Here is a 14,234-nt window from a genome sequence, read left to right on the forward strand (position 1 = left end):
TCCTACACATACTCAAGGGTAACAAAGATCCAATACTGCAAAATGTTTAGGTTCTAGAGTGCTTCACTGGTGCTGCATTTGACAGGCAAAAGAGTTTTATGTCACTACAGAGACTCTTGAATTGCATTTTATCATTGGAGAAGATAATATTTCTTGGGGTTTCCCTCTACAGAGCCAGCATTGCTCTATTTTAGAAGAGGAAACTGGTTTTAACAGTTAGTTGAATCAGTCAGTTCAGGAAAACTGTGACGGTCAAACACCAGTTGAAGGAAAATTCTTAATATGCATTCTGTCTTTATAGCTACTTGGATGGAAATGAAGCACAACCTAGGTATCAAAAAGACACAAAAAAGAGCAGTTGCGATGTTTCTTTTGTTGACTGAAAACCAGAAATGGCAGGATAAGAGGATCAGAAAGACAGACGTGTTACAAAGATTAGTTCTGCAGAATATTGTGCTGTCTACAGTGTGAAATTAAGAACTAAGAGACAAATCCTATTTGTCTCACTCAGAGCAGTTGCCTTTAAATCAATGAAGTCACATTAGTGTACAGACTTTCAGGATCACGTATTCACCTTACACTGCTGAGCAGCTGAAATAAATAGCTTGAAATGCCAACTGAGCATTCACAACCTTTATTGGCTTCACATTCAGTTGTAAGTGCTTGTCATTTCCAAGAATCAGATCTTTCATGTGCAAAACTCCCAATAAAATCAATGCACTCTGCGTGTCTGGACCATCAGGAACTTCATCCTACTATCTTTGATTTCGATCCATACATATTCATGTCTTTACTATGAAGAAGGCAATTTCTACTCATGTCCCATAGTTAGTCCCAGATTATTCAGTCCTGGTAACCTCTTGGAAACACCGTAGTTCTTCTCTGTCTTCTCAGCTGGCTTGAATTCCTGTGTGAAGATGGGATGGGCAACGATTAGTGCAGGCTCCAATAAAAAGAATCCAAGAAGTATCGCTTTGTCCTTCACTATAGACACTTCTAGTGACACAACCCACATTAAGAGCTGCTCAAAATTAAAAAAAAAAAAAAACAAAAAAACAAAAAAAGTGTTTCCATGACATCAGGGCTTTTAGGCAGGCCAAGTGTCCCAATAAAGAATGCAAATCCTAGGCCATTAAGTTTATTTCTCCATGTTATTTGGCACAGTCCCATGGTTGCTCATACACTAGAGCACTCCACTTCAACCCAGAGCCTCTTCAGCAGTGAACAGGACAGCTTGTTCAAGTGACAAGTCCTGATGTTACTGCCAGAGACTGATAATGCTTCATTTCTCGGTCAAGAAGAACCTATAGAAGAGATGGAACTACATTACTTTTTAAACTGGGAAAAGCACATGTGCTGTGATTTCATGCTCTTTGCCCCTCAGGGGTAAAGGAGTGGAAAGCAGGCACCTCAGGCCACATTGTTTATGTGCAGTTTATTGCACGTCTTCAAGAAAGCACCCACCTTCATGTAGTGAAAGGGAGCTCTTTAAAGTAAAATGTATCACACTGTTTCCAGTGCAAATGAAACTTTATTATTGTCTGTTTTATTCCATTCTACTTAGCAAAACATTCTGAGCCCACAGCCAAATCTTAAATTGCAAGAGAAATCAGTTCTGTGGGGCTTGATGTAGGCAAAATGATTTTTGAATAAAGCAGTCCTTGACTCTCCGTCCAAGATCAGTACATATGGCTTTTATTTTAAAATAAAGCAAAATTACAATATTAAAAAGACAGAAATATACCACAGAGCTGTTGTTTGGAAAAACTGAGAACTCCTGCAGAGAACATTGTTTCACAGTGTGAGTTAACAGGAACGTAATGCTGAACATGGCCAGAAACATCCAAATGTGAATCCCATTTTGACAATGACTGCTTCTATTAGGAAAGGGAGGATTGAGAAAGACAATCCTTATTAACCAGCCTAATGTCTTAATACATTGGCCTATTAGTTTTCTGACATCTACCCATTGCAGTTCTATTCCACCTTATGTAAAATACAGTTTTTTGTTTAAGGTGCTGAATTTATGTTGCATAATTCAAGCTGCCATATGGAGAATTTACCTGACCCTTCTGTTGTCATAGAGTTCTGTGGCCTGTTATTTCCACAACACACAAGAAACACTGTGCAAGACATCTCTATTTTTGAAGTACTACATCTTCTATCAGGGTAAGTTTGTGTAACAGACAGATGTAGATTGATTGTACAGGTGAAATGTTATGTCTATTTTATTATGCTTCTTAGATTTCGGTATTATATTACTAAATACCATTACAAAAAATCTAATTTCTTTTCATTTATAATAGCAAAAATTAGCTGAGGAAATATTACTTCTTCAATGATTTTTGATCAAGAAATTGTTTATTGAGCTAAAAACTATAATGAAAGCTTTATCCACCCGAAGAAAACCTCTTTCCCTGACATGAACAGTGCTTTAGCATCTGGAATGTTGGACTTGAAGGTGGACATTTCTGAAGGAATCTCTCAAACATCGTTTTTCTGTCACAGTAATTTTGGCGAGTCTGGAACATTTCTTAGCAACAGTAATATTTTCAAAGTGAAAACTGGACTTTCTGTTTTCTTTTCATTAGATTTAATTTGTTTTCACTAGTTTTGTCCCCAAAATATTCTGATAGAATGCGTCCTTGTAATACACATGGTGTTAGCTAACACAGCCTATTAAAATGATAGTGCTAAAACTACAGTGCAGTATTTCTAACTACTGAAAGTAAGGAAAGAAGAAAAATGTTCCATTATTATAACAGACAAAAATAGAAGTTCCTTAGAACTATATGGATAAAAATAATTTAAATGGTGAAAATGCTTATGACCTTACTATAGCAAATATATTTTTGATCCAAAGCTTTTTTTTTTTTTTTTTTTTTCCAAAAAACATTTGACAAACATTTAGTCAAATTAGGGGCAAGAACTGGGGAACTCCCCTGCTATTTCAAAACAGTACTGATCTTTACTTAGTTTCACATTTAGCTACTCATATCTTGACCCACCTTCTTCCAGTGCTTCATTGTGGAAGTTATTGATTTTAAAAGTAAATCTCTTAAAAATGTATCTACCTCTCTGTAACCCAAATAAGTTCTTATCATCAGCTGTACATCCCAAAGATCTTTGTTCTGTGCTGTAAGAAATATGCAGCAGACATTTAGATTATTGCTGTTTCGTAACTCATGTTTTTGCTTGCTAAAAACTCAGTAATATCTTAATTCAGAAAGTATGAATTACCCTTCAATTCGTTAAAGATATGAGGTACTAAGAAATTTCACTTTAGGAATTACTATGGTGAATATGGCATCTTTGTCTCCACAGTGTAAGAGTGTTGAGAACAGATTGCTTGATCTCTATAACCCTTCTGTGTTTTGAAATGATAAGTACAGGAGGACTTGCGGCAAGCCTGATTGGTACTTCAGTTTCTCCTTTGTGAACCGACTTGCGTTTTGCTATTAGACTCTCATGCTGAGCAGCCAAAGGGGCACTCAGGGTGTAATGCAACATCGCTCTCTGAATTACAGAGGGAGATACTGGGAAGATTCCCATTAATCAGGTTCCAAACCAGCACTTTTCTTTTTCCTACTGGTGTGCTTTCCCGTCATCTTGTAACCTATTTTCCTGCATCTTCATTGTTGATCAGTTACCCAGACTGAAATGGTATATAAAACACTTCAAAAGACTGCAGGTTTTCAGGCTTTCTGTGGATTTTTATTTATCTGAAAAAATGTGCCTGAGCTTGCATTATTGTGCAGGGGTGAGTATGTGTATAGCCACAGAAAAGTTTTCATGCACTTTTTCGTTTTGTTTCTGAATTCTGAAAAAGGCTTTCAAGCAGAAATTGTAGATGGTCTCATTAAAATAATGAACTGTGGTGTAATTCTGATATAATAGAGACAAGGCTGGCAGTCTGATCTTTAATCCAATTTACACCAGAATGGCTTCAAAGGTGAATTTTTAACCAAAGCACTTCAGAATGCTTTCAAATTTATCTCCCCTTGAAAATATTAGCTGTAGTTAAATCTGTCCAGAGAATCTAAATAAACTTTTTCTTGCATGTTTTAAAACTACTTTATGCTGCCTAACTCCTTAGCCTTTGTTGACATATACCATATACCAACAGTGATGGTGCTTTCTGATCACCAACCTGTAGAGTCAGCCTGGGAAGCTGTGTGAGCACTCGCAATTAGCTCTCGCCTTGGAAGCATTATGAATTCTAACTTCTAGTGCTGGATGTGATCATGCAATAGCAATTACTCAACAGTTTGGCCAGGCTCAAATGCCAAACTGTTAAAACCTGTGAACTCCTAGCATCAGATTTAAACTTAGCTCCTGATCAAAAAAAACCACCCAACTCTAACCCTGGCCCAAAGTCTAATCAAAACTCAGAAACCATTGCTACTCCATGGCAGTCATTTAATCAGGTTACTCAGACTGATGCCAGCCAAAAAAATTCCTGTTTCTTGGTTGTATCAGGTGGCAGCTCTAATCATCCATCTCTGCTAGAGTGAACCTCTAAATCTACATTTAGAATAAGCTTCTGCTTACTGCCTCTTTCTGTACATTGACATGAATGAGTGTACCTACAGAGGGAGACAGGGGAATTGAAAGAGAGATGACTTTTAGGACCACGTCAAGTAGAGGTGATGGGGTAATTTGAAATAAGCTGATTATTAAATTTATAATGTCTTCAGGCCATGCTCTAGCTTTGTGCAGGTGGATATGTTGCTAATTCATATTATCAGGCAGCAGAAAAAGTGCTTTTTAGAAAGGTTAAGGTAAGCCCAGAAAGACATGAAAATCACATTCTGTATGTCTAGAAGGTCATTTTGGAAAGAGCAACAAGATAACTCTGTCTTGTAATGTTAGAGCTATAGTAAAATACCGTCTGTATCTAAAACTCCACTTTATAACCCCTGCAAACTGGCACAAAATTTCTACTAGTGATTCTGAGCTCAAGGCTCAACTGTCCTGGCCTCTTGTTTCATTAGTGCATTTTGCATCTGAACTGCAAAATAGTCACCCTCTTGCCAGAACTAAGACAGGTCACTGAAATCAGAGCAGCTCTCTGCTGCTGTGGGTCATCCCCTGGCTCAGCCTGAGCAGTAGTGCTGATGGGGAGTTCTGTTTTTGGAAAATGAAACTTTGTTATTATCTTTTTTCCTTAAAAGGTATGCTGTGAAATTCCAATAAAAATTATCTAAAATATTTTGGTATGGTTAGGAAGTAGGATGATATCAGTTGCCCCCATCTCTCTCCAACTCTAAATTTCTCTGCCTTATGTATCTATACATAGTTTTTACTTACATCTTCAGATACATCTTACTTTACTCCCCTAATTTACTGCTAGATGGCTGAGTTACTGTCATGTAAATTACTCTTTTCAACAAGAACTGAATGAGAGATGGAGAGGCTGGGCTTCTACATTTTATTATTGTTCATTTGAATGATCTTTCTGTAAAAAAAAATCTGAAACTAATATTCTCAGTTTATACATGCATATATTTTTCAATTAAGCTAGTCGTGAATATTTCAAATAAGTGTACTAAAGTAAAGCAGCTCTTTAAAGCAGCTCATGACAATAGGTTCTTCAAATCATTTCCAGAGAGTATATAGAGGAATTAGATAAACCCTTAAAAATTCATAACTGACTGTAGTGCAGTCTAACATTGCTCTGTACATGGGACTTTGATGGATATTCTTTGACAAGGTATTCTCTGTCAAGTGGTTTGGAAATTTGTTGAATCAGAATAATGAAGAAGTTCCCAGCTGGAACTAAACATCTGCATATAGTGAATGCTTCATGTTGAACAATTTCTAGTATTTTACTAGAAACTTTGCTGGCATAATAAAACATACAATTAAACAAAACAAAACAAAAACCTCAGCTATTTTAACCTTTTTGACATAATTTGTTTGCTTTAATAAAAATACTTATAGCAGGTGGAACTTGGCATTGGCATTGAAGTGAACAGGGAATGGCAAAAAGCCACGGGTTATATTGAAATTAGACTGTGTGTACTTATGGAAATGTCCTTTTAGAAGTGATAAAAGCCAGTGCTGAGTACTTTTGAAAATTCCAACTGAACAGAACACATCTTGTGTACCAATAAATAAATAAATAGCAAAAAGACTCAAGACATAGATGTTAGTGTAGTGAGAAATATATGAGCCTCAAACTGAATCTTTTATCTTGCCTGGCATCCTGAAGCAGAGACCACTCAAAGGTTAATTTGCTGTACAAATCCCAGAGGGAGGAAAATTTAAAAAAATATTTTGAATGAACATGTGGCCATTCTACAATCCTAGAGATCAGAATTAGTACACAAAATTATTAACAACTGAGAGATATCATTAAGGTCCTGGATTCTGCAGTACTTCTGAAAAAAAATTTTTGAATTTTTTTTTTTAATTTGTGAATGATGGATCTCTGTAAATAGTTATTATTTTAATTCTGCATTTAAATACTGCATTTGTATGACAACAGTAAGATATAGTTTCTACTAATACTTTTATTACAGCGAACAGGGAAGAGAAAGGAATATATTATTTTCATTCTATAAGGGAGGAGTCAATGCTCTGGGAAATTATAATTGACTGAAGTTAGGAAAGAAAAGGTCTTTGTCAAACCAACAAATGATGTTGTGTCCCAGTATAGTGCATAAAATACAGTAAAAGCTTTCAATTCTGATGTATCTGTGTTTTTGTCAAGCTACAGTTAGCTCAGTGAATGTTTGAGGACCATTTCACTAGGGTGGTTAGGGTAGATACCATGTGAAAAGTAGTGTGTCAGCATATTTCTCATAATATGTAAAAACTAAGAGGAAAGAACAGGTGGAATAAAAGACTTACAATGGTTATAGTGCACAAAATGTGATTTGTATTTAAACAACTAAACATTTTGAATGGACTGCTTTAATTAACTTCCAGTGAAAAACATTAAGTACTGTAAGTAGAGCTATCAGTAATTTCATGTGATTTATGAACTATGCATGAAAAGGTAATATTCATACAATGGTATGTAACTCAGACTGCATTGCACTGGCTACATATGCATCTGAGGATAATACTGGATACAATTTGGAAGAATGAGTAAAAATGATCTATTAATTCTTGGAGACAGCTGGTTGTTCTTGTTGCATAATTTAATTAAACTACATCCAAATATAATGGAAATCTTGCTAATGGTCTCTAGGAACTTGCTGAGCAAGACTCACACCCTATTGTCAGCTTTTGTGGTTTTTTCCTTTGCATACTTTTCTGAGTGCAGGATTTACAGGGCAGTTGCATTTGGATTTCTTTGTGGATTTCTTCACCAGAATTTCTTGCTAATGTACAAAGGGCCAAGTCCTGCCTCTCAGGGTGTATACAGATGGGTTAAAAGATGGGATTTTGGTCTGTGGATGAAGACTGGGGGAGAAGTAGATAGTTGAGGAAAACTCAGTCAGCACAGAAAATGGATGGTTTGTTGCCTGTTGCTTGGAATGCTGACCACAGAGATAAGAGAGCTGAGCAATACTGGGGGAGGATGGGCAGCAGGCTGTTGCACAGCACAGCTGTGTGCATGATTGGCGCGTGACTGCTGGATGATGACAAGATGCCGCATGTCAAAGCCCATGAACCAACAGACAGGTTGGCTATGGCTCATGCAGCACGCCTGGTCAATGAGCACATGCATCATAGGCTCCCTATGTTACAATCGAGGTGTGTTTTGGCACCCGCTGGCCACGTGTGCTGAAACCCGTCCCTCTGCAAATGTATAAATACCGGGATTTTTTCCGAAGAACATCGGGCTGTTGTACGGCGAGGCCACTGTTGCCTCCATGGGGATACCCACGTAAAGCTGACACCTACCAATTGCTGGTCTGAGCTTGCAGCGCAAGATGGCACAAGAATGTATGTATGGTCCATCTTCCTTACAGTCCTCAGGTCAGTACGTTGTTTTACAAGATATCCTTAGCATAATGCACATCTGTAGTTAATAAATGCTTTTTCCCCTTATAGTCAGTGTGTGTGTGTTCACCTTCTTGGGAATCCTCAAAACCACGCTAAAACACAGGGATAGAGATATTTTATCTCCACAAGCGTTATTCTTCTTGACACTTCATTTTAGACACAGCTTTTGCAATAATATACTTTCACTGTTACAAACCACAAAGACTAAGCATATGTATTTACTACTAGCATGGCAGATGTTTTATATTCCTTGTCCATTTCCTTCCTGTGCTATTTTGAGACAGTCACCTTTCCTGTCTACTTAAGTATGTCTGCTGGTAGTGTCTGGATGGCCCTGCTATCAGCTTTCATGATTGTAATAACTGTTTCATCTAATCCCCTCTAAGATTCCCTGAACTAAACATTTCTAAATAACAGTCTTTCTGCTGTTCCACCTAATCCTTTTCCCCTGAAAGAGTGCTTTTCATTGCTTAACTGAGGTGTTTCATCTTGAGACAACATCCTTCTGGCTCCTCAGCGCTTCAAGTGCCACCAGAGCCAGCCCCTTGCAATCTCAGTCCCCCAGTTAGTGTTCACAGGCTGTGCTGCACATCCTTCTCTCCAAATGGCCCAGTAGATGCCCTAGTCTGAGAGGCAGGTCTGGACTCAGCCAGGAAAAAGTGATGAATCACACCTGTAAGGATGGTGCAGCAGCAATAGACTTTTGGGGGATAAGGAAGAAAAGTCAGACTTTCCCAAGTCAGCTGGGGAAAACTACAAGTACAAAATGTGCTACAGCCTAAGCTTGAACTTTGCCCAGGCCATTCACACTGATTTAAGAGACACTACATCCTTCTTAGATCTCTTGAAAAGAACTGAGAGAAATTTCAGGCCAGAAAAAGGGGAAAACCGGATTTGACCAATAAAGAATTTCACTGGAGCCTTGTGTGCCCAATGGGATACAGCCAAAGATGCCAATTACTGTCCTGTAATTCTCCTTCCTTCCTTTCCCCTCCCCTAGTCTGGAAACCTGTGGCATCTAGGCTATATATATGCATGGATATGTGTATAAATGTGAGACCATTATATACATCTTATGTTATATATAATATATTATTATATATATTATAATGGTTTAAGTATATATGCATATATATGTGTATGTATATATTATGCATCTAAATCATAACCAAGCCTCAGGGATGGTATGCCAGACCAAGTGCAATGAGCACTCAGTCAAACACAAGCAGTGGAAGGATACCTCCCTTTAATGACAATAAAATACGTGTTCACATGTATATAATACAGGATATCTACAGATCTGAACAGTAAACTGTCCCACATACACAGATCCGAAGTATGTTGTCTGAGCGGTTCCTTGTTTTCATTGTGGTCTTGTATATAACATAGAGACATGTCTACCCATGCTGTCTATCACACACAATTCTAAGCACATTAGATTAATACTCTAAAATTGGTTCTACCAAGCTGTCAAGGTTGCATTCCCATAATGATTTTTAGTGAGCTTTAATGATCAATAAACTTTTAGTGATATGTGTTTATGACCTTGGCGACACTGGTATCATTTTGTACTTAGACTTTCAAGACCACAGTTATCTTCTTGTGCCTGTACTTTTGGAGGTTGCAGTTAAAATCACCTGTTCTCATTCAACAGCCTTCAAGCTGCAGTTACCTGGTAGGAAACATTTTATTAGAACAACCAAGTAATGCCCACACTTCTGGTAGGATCCTTGACCATTTCACTGAACAAAGTATTGATCCATTACAAGTTGCGTATATAGTTAGTCATTTGTATTACTATCTTTTAGTTATGACATTATCATTGGTACAATATCAAAATTCCTTCAGAGTAATCCCATCTTCCACAATAACCTGTTAACTTTACTGTCATGTTGTGAGTCCAGTCAGTCAAGCTGTACACTCCTGAACCTGCTTCATCTCATTATCACCACTTGCCTCTTGATAAAATAGTGTATTTTGAAATGCTCTGGGCTTCTATTGTCAGGTATCATTTTTTTTTTTAATTATTAGTTAACAAGTAAACTTGCTGCAATATGCCAATATGTTTCCATAAATATCAAAACATTTAAAAGTGATGATATCGCCATTTGCATTATCCATGATACAATAATTGCATGGAATACTACATATAATACCATTCTTAAGACTCTCAGCTTCTGATTTCTCCAAATCCAACTCAAGACTGTATTTGCCTTTCCATCTACACTTTCTGCAACATTGATGCGAATCCTGATTTTACATATGATATGTAGAGTTTAATTCCTATTTGTATGGGTGTTGTAGTTTCAGCCCAACCAGTAACAAAGGACCACGCAGCCGCTCGCTCACTCCTCCCACCCCTCCCTGGTGGGATAGCGAGGAGAATTGGAGGAGAGAAAGGGAAAAAAAAACCCAAAAAACCCCTGAACCTCGAGGGTTGAGATAAGGGCAGTTTGCAGGGACAACAACAAAAAAAAAGAAGTAACAAAAACAACAGTACTAATAAAAGAGTATACAAAAGGAGTGATGCACAGTGCAACTGCTCACCACGCCGAACCCGACGGTCTGCCATTTCCCCCACCAAAGTCAAGAGAGCTCCCACCAGCCTGCTCCCCATTTTTATACTGAGCATGATGTTACATGGTATGGAATAGCTCCTTGGCTAGTTCAGGTCAGCTTCCCCGGCTATGCCCCCCCACCTCCCAGGTTCCTGTAAAAATTAAATCTATCCCAGCCGAACCCAGGACATTATCCACCCCTTATTCTATACCATCTACATCATTCCCAGATCTTACATTTTCCAATCAACCACTACCACTTTCCTTGTCTTTTATATATATATATATATATATACACACATATATGTATATGGACACCCCCCCACACACACACACACAAATAGTATTCCCTTAGTCGATAGCCTACCCCTCTAATGTGCCCATCAATTTTATTTAGTCCATGACTTTGGGGCTCCATCTGTTGTAACAGTCCTTCGGGATAGGAGAGATGGTGTGAGGTGTTGTGGACATAGCCCAAGATACCTCTCAGATCTTTTAAATCCGTATGCTCATAACCATTCTTAAGGGCAGTACTTATATAGTTACTTGGTTTATGATATAATTGAAACTATTTTGGTGTTTAAGCAACTGAGGTTAGTCTCTGAGGAAAAGCTATTTCAATTTCATTTGAGATCATCAGTTTGAAGAATTAGGTCTATAGAGATCTGAATTTTATGGTGATTTTAGGAGCTTTTAAAAATAATAAATATTTCATTTATTATAATAAAACCTATGGCCTTTGGATAAAAGAAGCTAGTAGAAAACGCTTGTGGTTATTCTCCTCTGCCTATAGGGCATGAGCGGGCTGATGATGCATCTCAGGCTAAGACACAGTGAACTTTTCAGATAAACACACACTGCTTCCAAAATGTAGTGCTGTATTAGTTTATACAGCTTGAAGGCATACATAGTCTGTCCATCTCACAAGTCACTTAAGATTACTTTCCACTTCAGTGAAAATTGTTGTGCATGTGAGAAAGCATAACTACAAAAAAAAAACCAAAAAAACCAAAAAACCCAAAACCCAAAAACCCCGCAACAACAAGGAAAACATCTAGTTCTTTTAAGCTGTTTGTAGCTAAATAAATGTAATTGTGGTATGGAACTTTTAGACAGACTTGGATTTGCTTAAAGGTATTCCTGACATCCATCCATATTTCTTGATGCACTCATTATGTAGGTTCTTATCTGTTATTTGAATGTTTCAGGGATATAAAATCAGTTTCTTAGATGTTGCAAAGAACAGAAAACCAGCCTGCAGCATACCTAAATGTTATACAGACCATTGGTGAAGGTGCAATAAAAATAAACATAAAAATAATACTTATATAAAAGTTAATAAGCTTAGCTTGCAAGACACTTTCAGGCATTTGGAGAAATTGCATTACCAGAAGTCATGATCAATATAATGCTAGTATCCTCATTACAGACTTGAGGAGGATACAAGCTTTTCCAAGCAGGTTTCCTAGTTGTAGTATTTAAAGTGGGCCCAAGTAGCTTAAACATTTGCCTTATTACAGAAAAACAGTGAAAACTTTAAAGTTAACATTTGATGAATTTACATGGTGCCAGGAAATTACTTGGAGTGAAGATCAGTGACCTGAGTCAGAAAATGTACTGGCTCTCTCAGGCTTTTGTAGGTTCAGTAGTGTCATGGGCAGACGTAAGCAATGCACCATTCATTTTCTTTCAAAACCTGACATTGTGTACTGGGTCTGGCTGGGTTGGAGTTAACTTTCTTGACAACATCCTGTATGGTGCTGTGTTTTGTATTTGTGGCTAAAACTTGCTAACTCACTAACATTTTGGCTATTGCTGAGCAGTGCTTGCATAACGTCAAGGTTTTCTCTTTTTCCCAGTCTGCTCCCACAGCATGTCAGCTGGGGGCAGGCAAGAGACTGGGAAGGGACACAGCTAGGACAGCTGACTCAAAGTGACCGAAGCGATATCGCATACCATTTGATACTGTGCACAGCTAGGGAAAGGAAAAGGAAGGGGGATGTTCTTGATTATGGGGTTTGTCTGTAACGTGTGCTGAGGCTATGATTTCCAGGAAGTGGCCTGACATCTGCCTACTGATGGGAATAGTGAAGTAATCCCTTTTGCTTTGCTTGCACTCATGGCTTTTGCTTCAATTATTAAACTGTCTTTATGTTGACCCACAAGTCTCCTTGTCTTCTTTCCATTTTTCCCTGTCGTGCAGGAAAGGAGAGTGAGTGAGCAACTCTGTGGGTGTTCAGCTGTTGGCTGGAGTCAACCCACAACATGCTGCCACCATTTAGAGGTTAATTACAACGGGAGCAGTTTGGTAGAGCACCACAGATCAACACTGATGAGGTTGCTCAATTTTCTTGACGAGAACAAAACCACTTAATTAGCAGCTGATGGTTAAGTAGGCCTTTCCAGAATGGTCATGGGTCTGGTTACATTTATGACTGGGATACACTGGCATCATCTCTAAACTTTGATTAGTCAGCAGTTGAAGTTTCTGACTGTTACTCCAAACCCTTGTCCGATAACTTGTTTTGTATCGCCAAATCTTTGACACCCAGCTGTGCTCTGGATCTTGGCCTCTCCTCCTCACAGTTCTTCAGCCTCTTCTTTGACAATGACAACAAAACAAACCAAAAGAATAAGCAAAGTTAACTTTTATCCAAACATTAAACTGTGGAGCTTTTTCACAAAAGAATTTGTGAGACTGAATTTGTAATAGTAAATGCTGCAGACTCCCTAGTGTCAGAAGGATTCATATAAGAAAACAGATGACCGTGCTATGCTCTGAATACTCAAAATAATGTTATGAGCAAAAAGGAACAAACCATACATGTGAAGGCACGAGTTTGTTTTAGTCCAATGAATGTTGTTACAGTCTAATAGTGAAATTATTAGCCAACTTACAATAATATTAACACTTATAATTCAAATTAATACAGACCCGCCCCTTAACAATACCTCTAAAATCATTATACATTTAAACCTACTAACATCTACTCCTTTTCTCTGGTATTCTGCCTACACTTCCAGTGTCCCGCTGGGTCCTGAGGCTGAACCTTCTGCCTCCCTCAGGAAGACTGGAGGGAAACTCAGATATAGCTAAGACACCTGATACCGCCAGCAGAAAAAGAGGCAATGTGAGGAGTGGTCCTGATGCTCTTAGGAGATGAGGTACAATGAGAGAGGGAAGGGGCTGCAGCCCCAGAGTTGAATGGTCCAAGGGTCACTGAAATGCCTGAAAGGCCAGTTGTTATGATCCATTTGCAGATCAGAAGCAAAGTAAAACTGGTTGTGGGACTTTTTTTTTTTTTTTTTTGGTAATTCAAGTATAAATTGAAACCAAAGTTTGTGATACGGACTTGAGGCTTAAGACTGATTAGTAACTGGTCCTAACAAAGCAAATCTTGATTCAGCAAAGCATAATGGTTTAAAAGGAATTCAAGCACAAGTTTTTTGATTGCTCTGATGAACTGAAATCCTATCAAATAGGCTCACTCTATCCTTGCAACTATCTTAGCAAAAACATACAGGGAAAATTAACGTAAAACTAGTTGCTATTACTCTAAATCTGGTTTTAGCTAATCTCAGATGATTCCATAGGTATTTGCATATGGTAGTTCTATCTGAATGAAAGTTACCTCATATTTCATATTTTCTCTGGTGTAGCAGAGTAAAAAATTACCTTTTTTTTTCTGACATTAAAACAACATTTCAAAACAAAGC

This window comes from Accipiter gentilis, chromosome 21 (assembly GCF_929443795.1).
Source record: "Accipiter gentilis chromosome 21, bAccGen1.1, whole genome shotgun sequence".
Classification (NCBI taxonomy): Eukaryota; Metazoa; Chordata; class Aves; order Accipitriformes; family Accipitridae; genus Astur; species Astur gentilis.